Raw genomic sequence first — 15,849 nt, 5'->3', positions numbered from 1 at the left:
GCGATTGGCTCTTCGCCTCTTCGGGAAGTCGAGCAATAATGGTAGTGAAATATATATCATTCTGGCTATATGAGACCAAATGAATTGTTGCACGTCCACCACATGGGCGAGGGTCGAGGGGCGAGGGAGAGTGCTACATACGGAGCAAAATGAGTGAATCTACACTCTAAAATACGTCTATATACATCAGTGTTTGGAGTATGTACTAGTAGTTCATATTGAAATCTACTAAAGGACATATATATTCCAAACAATATGATATAATCTCTATAACCAAGGTAGTAGGGACGAGTAAACAGAGGGAGTAGTAAATTTTTCTCCTCGTCCTGTGAGCCACCGCGCACATGGGCGAGGGAGCGGTCGTAAGGTGTAGTAAGCAAGCTTCACCTCATCCTGCGAGCCACCGCGCCCGTGGGCGGGGGAGACGGCATAATAAGCAAGCTTCTCCTCGTTCTGTGAGTTGATGGGACACATCAAAAGTACTCCAGTGTATAGAGCCTTGCCTCTAAGGTAGGCCCCACATGGTTTGCCTCTTTTTTTTAACCTAACATGTCAAGTCGCAATTTGTTTGTTCACCCGTGGTAGACGATCCTCCCTCCACCAAGTGGACAACCAGTACACGTGCCAAATTACCAAGTGGGCTGCCTTTTTCGTACAGAAATGAGCTCCACTGTGTACCAGCGCGGGTGTGGTTGGGAAAGAGACGAGAGTACGTGCGTCGTGCATGCACCTCTTCTCTTCGTGCACGTCCCCCACCTACGTGGGTGTGTGTGAGAGATACAAACCGCGTCCGTGAGTGTTTTTTGTTTTGGGGTGGGGGTGGGGTGGGGGTTGATTTCAAATAAAATTTTGCATGCAATGTGTGTGAAATGGAGGCCTATCCATATCATACATAGAGGGTCGGGCAATCCACGAGAAGAGAGGGAGGGGTCATAGCTATCGATAGAGTCGAAGAGAGGATCAAGTGGGTGGGTGCGAGATTGATGAAGAGAGCCATCGAAATTGTGTGTGTGTACAAGTCAAAGATATAGGGCAACTGGCCTACTGGAACATTAGAGGGCACACGTCAAGTTTGTGTGTGGCAGGGAGACATGACTAGAGCGCTTGATGTATCGGTGTGTGTGGGGGGAGGGGTAGGCAGAGGCCTAACTATAGAGGTAGAATGACTCGTATATGTGTTGAGAAGGAGATACCCAGCTATGTCTTGAGGGAGATCGGTCGACATCCATACATAACTGAAGGACGGGAAATATGATGGGGGGGAGAGAGAGAGGAGAGAGAGAGAGGGAGGGAGAGGGAGCGAGAGGGGTAGAGTGCTGGATGGGTGATGTTATCAATAAGAGTGGGGATGTGTTTTTGTATGTGCCTATGCGTGATAGATCTGTCAGGACGCATCCATAGATGATGAAGGGGAACCATGTGTTTGGTAAGCAAACCTAACTAGATCGGTAGATCAATTGTTGTTTGTCGGAGGAAGGGAGAGACACAACTAATGAGGTAGATCGATTGACGTGTGGGTAAAAACGAGTTATAAGGACCTAGCTAGCTATATGTATAGCGAGAGATCGGTCGGTGTACGTCCATTTGTTAGAGGCAAATAAGGCCCAACGAGATGGATAGACAGAGAGAATGGAGCTAGGAGGTGGTGCGAGAGGCCCAACTACTAGCTAGATAGGGGGAGGAGTGTGCAGTTGTGAGAGCGATGAAAAGAGGGGTGAGAGTTTACACGTGTGTCTAACCGTATGAGAGACACGAGGCAAGGACACATAAAGGAGGAGATTGAAGGTGTGTTTGTATGTTGTAGGCAGGCATCACTAGAGAGGTTTATCGATCGGTGTGTGTCGGAAAGGAGTTGTGGAGACTCTGGGAGAACGACCTAAAGAAAAAAATGAATGTGCCTGGTGGATAGAATGCCGAGGGAGGGGGAGGGCGAGGAGGGCGTGTGCATGCACGAGAGAAAGTTATTGGTAGCTACAAAGGTTAGAGGATTGTGTGGGTGTAAGAGACTAACAAAGATCATAATTTGATATGAAAGCGTATTCATATATTTGAATAGGAGATCATAGTGTTTTAAACATTGCATGCATGAATATAGCGGTGATACACGTGCTGTGCACATGTTATACCATAATGTGATAATGCACGGCGTTTGCAACTCACAGCTAAATGCCGAACAATCTAAACCATACTATACATCAAACAATCTCACATTTTATTTGAATTTGTGATAATGTGTGGCGTTTGCAGCTTACAACTAAATATCAAACAATCTAAACAATACTATATATCGAACATTCTCACATTTTATTTGAATTTGTGGTAATGTGTGGTGTTTGCAACTCACATCTAAATACTTGTAGGCGTAGGGGGCAGGGCACCATACATAATGTAATAAACACATTATACATATGAGACATGGTTTAGATTATGAAGATCTAGCTAGAGCTAGAAATGTAATGTGATTTGAAATCAAAATAAAGTGGATTCAAAAAATCTAGTTCGAGTTCATATAGTACACATAGTTCATATGTAACTTGAGACTAATCATGTGGTGTGTTGTGAAGATAATACACAAACGATGGTTTAACTTGACAATAATGATGATTGTAGATCTTATTAAAATAGAGAAACAATTTCAAATGCTTTGACTTCAAAACAATCATTACTGTAGATGTTATTCAAATAGAGAAACGAATTCAAATTTAGTTCATATTGAAGCGGTAGTATATACGTTTGGAATGCACTAAAACGTTCATTTGAGTAGTAGGTTGCATGCATTATACATGTAGCGAAATATTTTAATTGAACATAACATGAATTCAAAGTTTTGAATGACATTTGTAGGGCGCAATGATTTGGTACAGTACATGTTAGGCTTGTCCGGAAATTTCAACCCGCGCCTTGTTAGCCCGAAATATTTAAGATATATCTTTATCTTGTTGTGCTCTGACAACTCCCTCCATCTCTACCCGCGCCTTGCTATTCTGAACTTACAACGAGCGTGAAAACTCCCACCTCCTGTGAAATCCCGACACGCGAAATGCCCGTGGTACCCCTGAACCGAAAGAACCGCCTCAAATCGATGGGGGTACTTTCGTAACTTACCCCACATTTCGGACAAGCGCGTCTCTAAGCCATGGTTCCCCACTGCCATCCCATCCGCCCACCCATTCGTACACCGAGGCCGCAAAAACCCGCGACGAAACCCCACACCCTGCTCCGTCCGCCACCCAGCCGGAGCCTCTTCCCCGACGACGTTGTCCACAACAACACCTCGACGTCCCTCATCCACCATACCGATGAGGAACCTCGTCGATCTCATCGTCCCGCCGGTTCATCCACCCCGTCCTCCACCTCGAAGGAGCTGCCCCGACGTTCCCCTCATCTTTCGTGCCACCTCCATTCCCACACCGCCGTCTTCACCTGCACCACCGGAAGAGCATCGTCATCACCGTTTCCTCGGATGAAGCTGCGGCCTAATTGGTGCCACCAAAGAGGTTGTACACTAATCGCCGCATTTTCTTCTTGATTCGATCTCACGGTGCTGCCAGCGCTCGGTCCCGAGCTGACACGGCGCGGCTCCATCCACGACGGCGTCGCCGGCCACTTCCTCCACGGTGTCTCTTCCTCGGCGGCGACGTCCACATCAGTAGGACCTGCTGCTGCTTTAGCTCTCGCTCGCGCTGTTGCTCTGCTCTTGCTCTCAGTCCCCTGCCTGGTCTGCTCTTGCTATTGCTCTTGCTCGCGCTGCTGCTCTCTCTCTTGCTCTTGCTTGCGATGCTGCTCTGATTTAGCTACACTTCACTCCGATGCCGCCGGGCTGAAGGAAGAACCAGCCGCAACGGGGAGGGGGGCTCGCCAGAGAGGTACCCCGCTATCTATCTTAGGGTTCAGGATGGGGGCGGTGGTCGCTGGCGGTGGCGGGGCGTTGGCGGGGTGGTGGCGTGGGGATCGCCGAAGAAAAAGCTCGGCAAGAGGGGGCCTAGAGGGATGGCCGGGGCGGCAGCGGACCGGTGGTGGGGAGTGTTTTCGGGGCGGGCGAGGCGGCGCACCGCCGGCCGCGGGCTGCGGGGGGCTACTGTTTGGCTGGCTCAGGGGGTGGAGGTTGAAGATGAACCGCAGGCCCTTGATTTCGTATCCAATGGCTGCAAAATCGACTGACCAGAGATGAAAAAGTCAGTCGACCGACGTGTAGCCTCACCTTGCTAGTGCGTTTAGTTTCGACAGCAAAATTCAATTTCGACAGCAAAATTCAGTTTCAACAGTTAAGTTCAGTTTCGACAGTTAAGTTCAGTTTCGACAGTTAAATTCAGTTTCGACAGTTAAGTTCAGAGATGAGCGTCTGATGTATTTTACATCTAGCACTTTGTGTTTATGTATTTTACGTCATTTATTGGACATGCTATTAGAATTCCACTCAGGTTAACATTGTTCGTTGTCTCTCTTGTCCTGCTTCAGCCTCGGTGTCGTACAACTCACCGGAGCTGCTCCAACGACGAAACCCTCCATCACAGCGGAGCAGTACCTCGGGCTCCATCTCTAGACGCCTAAGATCTTCTTCCCCTCCTCCGACAGCCAAGTCAGCCGGGGCATCCTCACCGGCCAACCCAATCACGCTGAGATCGACATGGCTTCGCCATAGAGGTTGTACACTTGTTGCATCTCTTTTTTACTCTACATGTTATATATATTGTCCACTGAGCACACGGATTTGTTCCTTTAGTGTCTCCTTGAAAGAAAAAACGTAGGAATTTTAATTTTCACTTGTCCTCCTTTTCAAATTCCTATTCATGAAGCACAAGACTAAGAGATAGTAGCATAATAGCATTATAACCGTACATTTTCTTGTGGTTTGACTTAATCTCACCATGCTTCTTTGCATCCTGTAATCTTCCAATTGTTGTGAATCAAACACCGAGATTGGCAGAAATCCTGTGTTTTTAAATTCTCTGTTTTGCACGTGCATTCCTATCCTATCCTTGTCTATTTCCTATCCCTACATTGTTGGAATCCTCCAATTCAAACGAGCCCTTACAGAATTACTTCTCTTATAGATAGTTGTCAAAGAAAACCTTGTGTGGTTTGTCCCGCTCCTGTTGCGTCGTCATCCACCCCACCTCAGCTACTCCAACGACAGAAGGGTCCAGCACAACAGGGATCCGGCCTCCAGACTGTCTTTCGCCGCCTCAGATCTTCTTCCCCGCCGCTGACAGCCATGAAAACTGCACTACCATCATCAACCGAGCAGATGACCTCGAGGACTACACGGGTCCGCAAGAGAGGTCACACTCTTTCGTGTCTGCTTATGTTATGCATCGCTTAATATTACATGCTACTTTATCGTCCTGTTCACTGATTAGACTCTGAGTCAGCTCCAAACTAATGGTCAAACTTGAGTTTTTAAATGGTTGTGGGGTACATATCAGGGCCGCTATCAATAGTATCTATCTACTATCTGGTTAATCTCCGGTGGCTACTATGAGTTTCATGTTGGGTGGGAAACAAATAGTAAAGAAGCCATTATCTGTATTTTTTAACTGAAGCCATTATCTGCCTGCTATTATTGGTTTTGGGTCTATCCACAGGTTGCTACCATCACTCTGGATTTCTGCATGCACTCCTTACATAATCTCACTATGTTTTATTCCTATGCATGACAGTTATTGTAAACAATGGAACTGAACATGTAGAGCAAAAGAGACAAGCCTTGCGTGGCAATAAAATTTCATGCAGATGTCGCTCCATGGTAGGCGCAAAGGCAGCCCCCCTCCACGCATTTATGATTGTAATCGAGAGGAAGATATCTGTTCTGAGGGGGATTCAGAAGGAGAAGACAACTCATATTTACCCCCTGAGGTCTTCGCTCTAACTTGGCATGCTAATGTTGGTTATATCATGCATATGGTGTCTTGCATTGCTTACTTTATACATCAAATATGTCATCTGCTTAGTTGAGACATCCTTTGTGCGAATGCCATCTGTTTAGTTTATTCATCGTTTATGTGAATTATGCAACGCCATCTTGTTTAGCCAGACATCATATATGTGAATTTTGCAATGCCATCCTGCTTAGCCAGTCATCTTATATGTAAATTTTATCAGGCCATCCTTTTTTTCGTTACATATTACAGTTGTCAACAATGTCATTACATTCAACTGCTCTTCGTGTGCATCAGCCATTTGACACGGTGATGGCAAATTCTGGAGTGAAAACAAGGTCTTCAGAGCATACTATGCTATCTGACGAAGCGCATATCTCGCTGGTTACGGATAGCTCCTCAGAGGAGGATTCAGAGACAGATGACTAGTCCTATTCCCCCCCCCCCGAGGTGTATGCTCTAACTTGGCAGGGTTATGTTGCTCATATCGTGCGTATGGTGTCTCGCATTGCTATGTCATTTGATTAGTTTAGACATGCTTTGTGTGAATGCCACCTGTTTAGTGTCTAATTACCATATATGTGAATTATGCATTGCCATCTTGTTGCAAGACATTATATATGTGAATTATACAATGCTATCTTGTTGCAAAGGCATTATATATGTGAATTATGCAATGCCATGCTGTTTAGCCAATCATCATGTATGTGAATTATATCATGCTATCATTTTTTTGTATTACGTGTTCCATTTGTTGACAACGTTTTTATATTCAACTACTCTTCCTGTGCATCAGCCATTTGAAGCGGTGATGGAAGTATCTGGAGTGAAAAGAAGGTATTCAGAGAAGACAATGCTACCTGCTGAAGCAGACATCTTGCTGGTTACAGAGAGCTCCTCAGAGGAGGATTCAGAGACTGATGACCAGTCCTATTTTCCCCCTGAGGTCTATGCTCAAACTAGGCAGGGTTATATTACCCATGTCATGCATGTTGTCTTGCATTGCTTAGTTTTTACATCATACTCCCTCCGTCCGGGTTTATTAGGCCCCCTTTCATTTTGAGCCAAAGTTTGACCATGAATTTTAATTAATAAAATATAAAATACATGTCACAAAAAGTATACCATATGAAACCTCTTTCAAATACAAATTCAATAATATACTTTTTGTATCATAAACTTTATATATTTTTAGTTAAATACATGGTCAAAGTTGAACCCAAAATGAAAGGGGGCCTAATAAACCCGGATGGAGGTAGTATATGGATTGCCATCTTCTTACTTGCTTACTATATAAATCATATATTTGAATTATATCATGCCATCATGTTTACATAGTACATTCACATCATCTATCTGAATTATGGCATGGCAACCCATTTAATAAAGACATCATATAGTTATATCATCTCATCCTATTTAGTGTTTACAGTCATCTTATTTTGAATTATGGCATTCTATCCGTGAATGTATGTGAATTATGGCATGCCAACCTATTTAATAAACACATTATATAGTTATGTCATGTCATCCTATTTACATAGTCTCATATTTTGAACTATGTCTTTCCATCTTTTTTAGTTAGCCATCATAATGTGAAATTGTGTCATGCTATCCTGTTTAGTTAGCCATCATATATGTGAAATTGTGTCATGCTATCCTGTTTGGTTAGACAATATAAATATGAATTATTTCATGCCCTCTTTTATTCCCCACTATCCATTGCACCTGTCTATCATACAGTGTCTATACTTTCAATTACTTTTCTTGTTTATCAACCATTTGAATTGGAGAGCGTGATGGCAGTATCTAAGGGAGTAACAACACAGTCTTCAGAAAAGATAGTGCTACCAGTTGATGCAGATAGAACCACGGTTGTACTCGCCCAAGGACCAGATCCACCACACATAACCCAGACTCTCGCAGATTGTATCCCTACCCAGTTGGACAGAGAACCAGCTACACCCCTTCTAACCCCAACCCCGGCAGATAGTAACCCAGTTCCAGTTGACACAGCACCGTCTCCACCATAGAGCACCCAAACACGAGCAGTTAGTAAGGGAACTGCAGTGCCCAAAGCATGAGGACCACCACTCCGAATCCCAACTCAATGCTTAAAGGAGAAGAAGATTTGTTCTCAGGTCAGGTTCTATAGCTATGGTTCATACTCCTTTGCTCTTGCATGACTGTATTTACTCATACCAACTATTTTGAAATTTGAAGGATGGAATTGAAACTCCAATGGCGCAACAGGCATGTTTTAAACTTGTTTCTTTAACTGGTTTGCTGTTGTAACCTGCTCTATGTTGATTTCAGTTTCAATTGAATAAACAGTTATGTTCTCATGTCATGCACATTACAAGTGTTGTTATTGCTCTATAGTTACCCACACTTATATTCTGTCTATTTTGCTTTGTCTTGAACAAATAGTCTCTATCTTGATTTGGCAACAAAAACTAGAATGATATAGACCATAAAGTGACCATGGTACATAGATATATGTTTGTTTCATGTTGTTATCCTGTCCACTTTACTACTGAACTCATTTACCAAAATGAGTTTCATATACAACATGGTAAACATGTGATGTGTCTGCTTGTTTCTCTTTTAGAATGCGGACAAAATATTGGAGAACAGTACCGCATTATCCAATGGTAAAGGAAGTAATGCAGATAAGGTTCAAGATAGTGAGACATCCCTATTGGTCTCCAAGAAAGCTGATAAAAACTATCTTGACGACAGTGAGGGAACCCAAAAGTCCTGTCTTGATGTAGTGTTCGAGTTACTGGCCAGTACTACTGGCACAAGCTCTTCAAACTCGCTGCCTGAATCAGTTCGTCTTCTTGAGTCTCAACTTCAAGTTGAAAGACATCGATCAGATGTGCTGCGACGGGAAGCTGAAGGACTGAGGAAGTCCCTGCAGAATTCAGATGCATATTTTTTGGTGCAACAGCAAGCGCTGGAGGATTTAAGCGCCAAACAAGAGAAAGTTAATAAGCTTGCTAAGCATCTTGCCAGCATTATGGGTACCCAGGATGCCATGTGTCGGTCACCCTTGACGACAGCACTTCTGTGACGCGTGATTTATCGTCATGGAAGTGGACACTTCCGTGATGATAATTTTGATAATGTCATGGAACACTTCTACGACAGCACAGGTATGACTATCTTGATTCTGTCATAAATTTTTCATGGATGTACATGCATGACAGAAAACGCGACCTACTGTGACAAACACGTATCATCACGGAAGTGTATTTTTTTTGTACTGGGTAGATGATATTTTGAGACATGCACCCTTCTCATTTACTTCACGACTATCAGTAATCAATATCTCCCATGCTAAACAGGCTAGCGGCGGTTCCCAAGCGATAAAAGTAAAGGTCTACTCCCCCTCCACCAACAATCACATTCCACGGCTTGTCCAAAACAACGGGTGCCATCCAAACCATCAATAGTCCCGGGGGAGTTTTGTTTAATTATTTGCATTTTTGAGTTCGGGACTGGGAATCCCTATTACCGCCCTTTTCTCGTGTGATGGCGAGTGAATAAACACTCAACCTGAGAATAACCCTCTTAGCATGGAAGATACCGATCACCTCCTGTCGTTCCATGAACGATCCAGACACACAAAACGGATAATTTTTGAAGATTTTAGAGGTGGCACATGCAAATTTACTTAGGACAGCATGGTAATACCGTATATAGGTAGGTATGGTGGACTCATCTGGAATAACTTTGGGTTCAAGGTTTTTGATGTACAAGCAGAATCCCCACTTAGTATAGGCGAAGGCTAGCAATTAGATTGAAAAGCGGCCAACTAAAGAGCAACAATGATCATGACCATGCATTATGCATAAGTAACATTGGACACTAGCATGAGTAGGATATGAACACCATGAACATAAATATTATAGAGGCTATGTTGGTTTTGATTCAACTACATGCATGAACATGTACCAAGTCAAGCCACTTGAACATTAAGAGGAGGATACCATCTCATCATACTACATCACAATCATTTTAATGCTATGTTGATATCCAAGATAAATCATTATCAACTCCCAGCTACTTATGCATGGCATGAGGAACTGTAATCTCTAATTGTCATTGCAAACATGTTTAATCATAATGGGCTGAATCATGGGTACTAGGTTAAACATATTTACACAAAAAGAACAAGTCGAGTTCATACCAGTTTCTCTCTTCCACGGCCAGTTCATCGAATGTCGTCATTATTGCCTTTCACTTGCACGACCGAACGATATGAAAATAATAATAATGCAAGAGTGCTGTGGACTAAGCTGGAATCTGGAAAACATTTTATTCAACGGGAGAAGACAAGGTAAAATGTGCTCTTTATTATTTCAAAAATTATTCAAATGAGAGCCACTCAACATTTTCATCATGGTTTTCTCCTTGGTACAACTTGAATAAAAAGAAAAGAAATTCAGAGAAACACACTGAAATATTTTTGGAGTTTTTGGTTTTCTTTAACAAGCAAATAAGGGAAAAGCAAAAACAAGAAAAACTATTTACACGGGAAAGCTCCCAACAAGCAAAAGAAGAACAAGGAAATCTTTTTTGGGGGTTTTCTATTTAATATTACTACTAAGCATGCATAGAAAGTAAATTAACTACAATTAATTTTTTGGTTTTTTCTAAAGTTTATCAAACACACAAGAAGAAGGCAAGAAAAATAAATCTAAGCATGGATGATACAATCAAAAAGTGTGGACACCGACAAATGGAATAAATAGACATGAATGTAAAGTCGGTGGAAGCACATACTGCCCCAAGCTTAGGCTTTTGGCCTAACTTGGTAGTTGATCAGTAGCCTGGAGGGTAGTAGTCGGCATGGTAGCTCACAGAGGCTCTTGGTGCGGATGCCTCAGCCTGCCGTGCTACCTCTACCGCTGCATTGTGAGCTCAGGCCTCGCTCTCAAGAACAAAATATCTTCCCTTGTTGTGATAATCAAAAAGAGCAAGCGCATGCAAATATATTTGCACAACAGATGTTTGGTTAAACACAAGACTATAAGTGAAATTGTCAGCCTTTCCCTTGAGAATCTTATGGTCTTTTAAAGTGTTAAAATCTAAATACTGCATGGGTAGGACAAGATCAAAGGGCAAAGGTGAAACACCAAGCCCTCGAGCTAAACGTGTGGCATAAATTCCACCATCGAACTAGCCACTGTAAGCGTTATGCTGAAGTCTGCATGCAACAATTGCTCCAAGGTTATGATTCCTTTCACCAGTGAGAGCGGTGTGGATGAGGCTCAAGTCTGGAGCACAAAATGTACTACAATCTTGCTTGCCTACTATACATTTCCCGTTAAATAATGCAAAGTACTAAATTGCGGGAAAATGAATGCTCTTTATTCTACCTTGTGCCACTCCTTTGTTCTCACCGTAACAAAGACTAGTCAAGAATGTTTGGTACTTAGCCTTTGACGGTTTGTTAAGCGAGCCCCAATACAAGAGTTTCCAGTGGTCAGCAAAATTCTCTAGTGATATGGTAAATGGGTTATCATAAAGCATAAACGACACCCTAGACTCACGGGGAAAGAATTTAAATCCATTGACAAATGATTCAGTGAGAAGGTGGCGTTGTTCACACTTATCTTAAAGGTAAGGCACGAGACCAGCATTGTGAACATATTGCTCATATTCCTCCTTAATTCCCACATGCACCATATACCCATCGCAAGGCCATAATCATGTTTTGGTGGTGACATCTCGCGTGGAACTTTCACTTGGTTCAACATAAGACCGACGAGTAGAACTGTCACTAGAAGATGCCCCCGAGGATCGCCTCCTTGAAGAACTCCTTCCAAATAGGTTCATGATGTCCGCATACAATTTTCTGAAAATAAAAATTTTGAGGTGACAAAAAAATTTGTCAACAAAACTTTATAAAATTGATAGCAACTACTCATAGGGATACATAGAAGCCATAGCAAGCATTCAAACTACTTAGAACACTAAGAATTTAACATGCAAGCACATCTACAGCAGCACCAAGAGTAGCTAATTATTGAAAATATAAACCACAAAAGCAAAAACTAATTGGACAAATGGTGGAGTCACATACCAAGCAACAATCCCCCGAAACAGTTTCAGAAACAGAGCTTTGAGCAAAGAGATCGAAATCCATGGGTTTGAGCTCAAGAACACGGGAGAGAGAGCAATGGAGATTTTTTTTCTAGAGGTAAGTGATGATGTGGGATGAAGAGGTAAGTGAGGGGCCCACGTGGGGACCATAGCCCACTAGAGTGTGCATGGGGGTGCTGGCGTGCCTAGTGGGTTGTGCCCACCTGGTGCACCTCCCTCTGGTATTATTTGCACCAAAAATTCTTAAATATTCAGGAAAAAATTGTGTACAAATTTCAGGGCATTATGAGAACTTTTATTTTTGGGTCATTTTTTATTGCACGGAAAATTTAGAGAATAGACAAAACATGGCATTTTATTTTTATTTTATTTAACTAATAAAAACAGAAAACAGAAGGTAGGGACAGAAGGTAGTGCTTACTAAATACATCAACTTCATACCGCTAAAAAATGATCCATTAATAAGGTTGATCAAGTCTTATTAACAACCACTTTCGATTAGCATGAAATCGAAGGACTTTCGTAAATCACTAAGTTACCTCAATGGGGATATGCATTTCCCCAACAATAAGAATTTCATATTTCTTTTTGACAGTAGGTAAAGGTATTTGAAAACTTCCAATAGTGTTTATGGGAGATTTTTCAATAACATTAATACCATTCACTTGGAATTGTTTCTATGGAAAGTGCATCGTATGCTCATTGCCATTAATATGAAAAGTGGCCTTGCTTTTATTGCAATCAATAACAACCCCTGCAGTATTCGAGAAGGGTCTACCAAGGATAATCGACATGTTGTCATCCTCGGGCATCTCAAGTATAACAAAGTCAGTCAAAATAGTGACATTAGCAACAACGACGGGCACATCCTCACAGATACCGATTGGTATGGAAAGTGATTTGTCAGCCATTTTCAAAGATATATCAGTAGGTGTGGGTTATTTCAAGTCAAGTCTTTTGTATAAAGATAAAGGCATAACACTAACACCAGCTCCTAAGTCACACAAAGTAGTTTTCACATAATTCTTTTTGATAGAGCAAGGTATAATTGGTATTCCCGGATCTCCAAGTTTTTTAGGTACTCCATCTTTGAAAGTGTAATTAGCAAGCATAGTGGAGATTTCAGCTTCCGGTATTTTTCTCTTATTTGTGATGATGTCTTTCATATACTTTGCATAAGGAGGCATTTTCAAGATATTAGTCAAGCGAGTACGCAAAAAGACTAGCCTCAGCATTTCAGCAAAGCGTTCAAATTCTTCATCATCATTCTTTTTAGTTGACTTGGGGTGGAAAATGCATAGGCTTTTAGACCCACGGTTCTCTTTCTTTACCATGTTTTCTAGCAACAAAGTCTCTTTTATCATACCTTTTAATTTTAGCTTGTGGGTTATCAAGATCAACAGGTGGTTCTATCTCAACATCATTATTTGGTTCTTTATGATTGTTTGGTTGAGAGTCTTCATGAACCTCATCATTAACCTTTTCATTATCAATAGGTGAGTGTTCATTACCAGACTGAGTTTTAGCATCTGAGATAGAAACTGCATTATCATAGTCAGGAGGTTTCTCTATTTCAGGTTCATTAGGAGCATGCGAAGTACTATCATTTGTCTTTTTATTTTTAGAAGAACTAGGTGCACTAGTGTTAGCTATTTTTGAATCTAGTTCAATTCTTTTTGAGTGTCCCTCAGGATAAAGTGGTTCCTGAGTCATTTTACCTCCTCTAGTTGCAACTCTAACAGCAAAGTCATGCATATTGTTATTCATTTCATCAAGCAATTCTCTTTGAGATTTAGCAACTTGTTCTAACTGAGTTTGAACCATAGAAGCATGCTTTCCAACACCTCTAACATCATTTGATATTCTAAATAACAAGTCACTGAAGTGAGCAATCATACCAGAATTGTATTTCAATTGTTTCATAACATTCGCATTGAAGTGATCTTGTTTACTAATATAATTTTCAAACTCATAAAGGCATTGACTAGGATGCATATTATGAGGATTGTCATTATCACTGAACTTCATAAGAGAATTAACCTCTACCACTTTAGGCAGTGGTGGTGTATTAAGCCCGTGTATTTCTTCAACAGGAGGTAAAATTTTAACATGCTCAGCTTTAATACATTTTTCCTTCATAGATTTCTTTGCCTCTTGCATATCTTCGGGACTGAGATATAATATACCCCTCTTCTTTGGAGTGGGTTTAGGCGGTGGTTCAGGAATAGTCCAATCATCATAATTTTTCAATATTCTATTCAATAATTCTTCAGCTTGTCCAACAGTTCGTTCCCTGAGAACACAACCAGCACAACTATCTAGGAAGTCCCTAGAAGTATCGGTTAGTCCATTATAGAAGATATCAAGTATTTCATTTTTCTTAAGAGGATGATTAGGCAAAGCATTAAGTAACTGGCAAAGCCTCCCCCAAGCTTGTGGGAGACTCTCTTCTTTAATATGCGCAAAGTTACATATTTCTTGTAAGGCAGCTTGTTTCTTATAAGCAGGAAAATATTTTTCAGAGAAGTAATAAATCATATCCTGGGGACTACACAAGAGTATTGTACCAAGCTTTAGCATCGCCCTTTAATGAGAAAGGAAATAATTTGAGAATAAAGTAATAGCGAGTTTTCTCATCATGAGTAAAAGGGTGGCTATGTCAATCGACTTAGTAAGATGTGCCACAACAGTTTCAGTTTCATAACCATGGAAAGGATCAGATTCAACCAGTGTAATCAACTCTGGGTCGACAGAGAATTCATAATCCTTATCATCAATAAAGGTAGGTGAAGTAGCAAACTTAGGATCACATTTCATTCTAGCATTCAGAGATTTTTCTTTATACTTGTGTAGTAATTTCTCTAGATCATCTCTATCATTGCAAGCAAGAATATCTCTAGTTGTTTCTTCACTCATAACATAACCTTCCGGTACCTTAGGCAATTCATATCTAGGAAGGCTAGTTCTAGCAGGAGTTTCAGGAGTTTCAGTTTCAAGCTCATAATCAGATTCAACACCATGTTGTATTACTCTAACAATTCGTGCATCAAGAAATTCACCAAGTGGCACATCATAATTAACAAGCAAGGTACTAGCATCATCATAAGCATCATTCATAGTAGAAGTAGCATCATCAATAACTTGTGACATATCAGAATTAATAGCATGTGGTGGTGTTGCAAGTTTATTCATAACAGAAGGTGAATCTAAAGCAGAACTGGATGGCAGTTCCTTACCTCCCCTCGTCTTTGAGGGAAATATCTTAGTCTTAGCATCCTTCAAATTCTTCATAGTGATAATATGATAATAATCCCAAGTGACTCAACAAATATAGCTATGCTCCCGGGCAACGGCACCAGAAAAAGTTCTTGATAACCCACAAGTATAGGGGATCGCAACAGTTTTTGAGGGTAGAGTACTCAACCCAAATTTATAGATTCGACACAAGGGGAGCCAAAGAATATTTGAAGGTATTAGCAGCTGAGTTGTCAATTCAACCACACCTGGAGATTAATTATCTACAGCAAGTAATCAGTAGCACGATAGTTTGATAGTTTTGATAGTAGTCACATCAGCAATAGTAACAGTAACAGTAACAGTGATAGCAGTAATTTTGTAGCAAGCGTAACAGTGATGATAGCAGTAGTAACTTAGCAGAAACAGTATAAGATAAATCCATAGGCATTGGATCGGTGACTTGTTGGATGACATTCATCATGTGAAATTCACAACCCAGGGCGACACGGCACTAGCTCCAGTTCATCGATATAATGTAGGCATGTATTCCGTAAATAGTCATACGTGCTTTATTAAAAGAACTTGCATGACATCTTTTGTCCTCCCCTCCCGTGGCAGC

The sequence above is a fragment of the Triticum aestivum genome, chromosome 1A (assembly GCF_018294505.1).
Source record: "Triticum aestivum cultivar Chinese Spring chromosome 1A, IWGSC CS RefSeq v2.1, whole genome shotgun sequence".
Taxonomy (NCBI): domain Eukaryota; kingdom Viridiplantae; phylum Streptophyta; class Magnoliopsida; order Poales; family Poaceae; genus Triticum; species Triticum aestivum.
The sequence above is the reverse complement of the archived record's forward strand: the minus strand, read 5'-3'. Positions refer to the sequence as shown.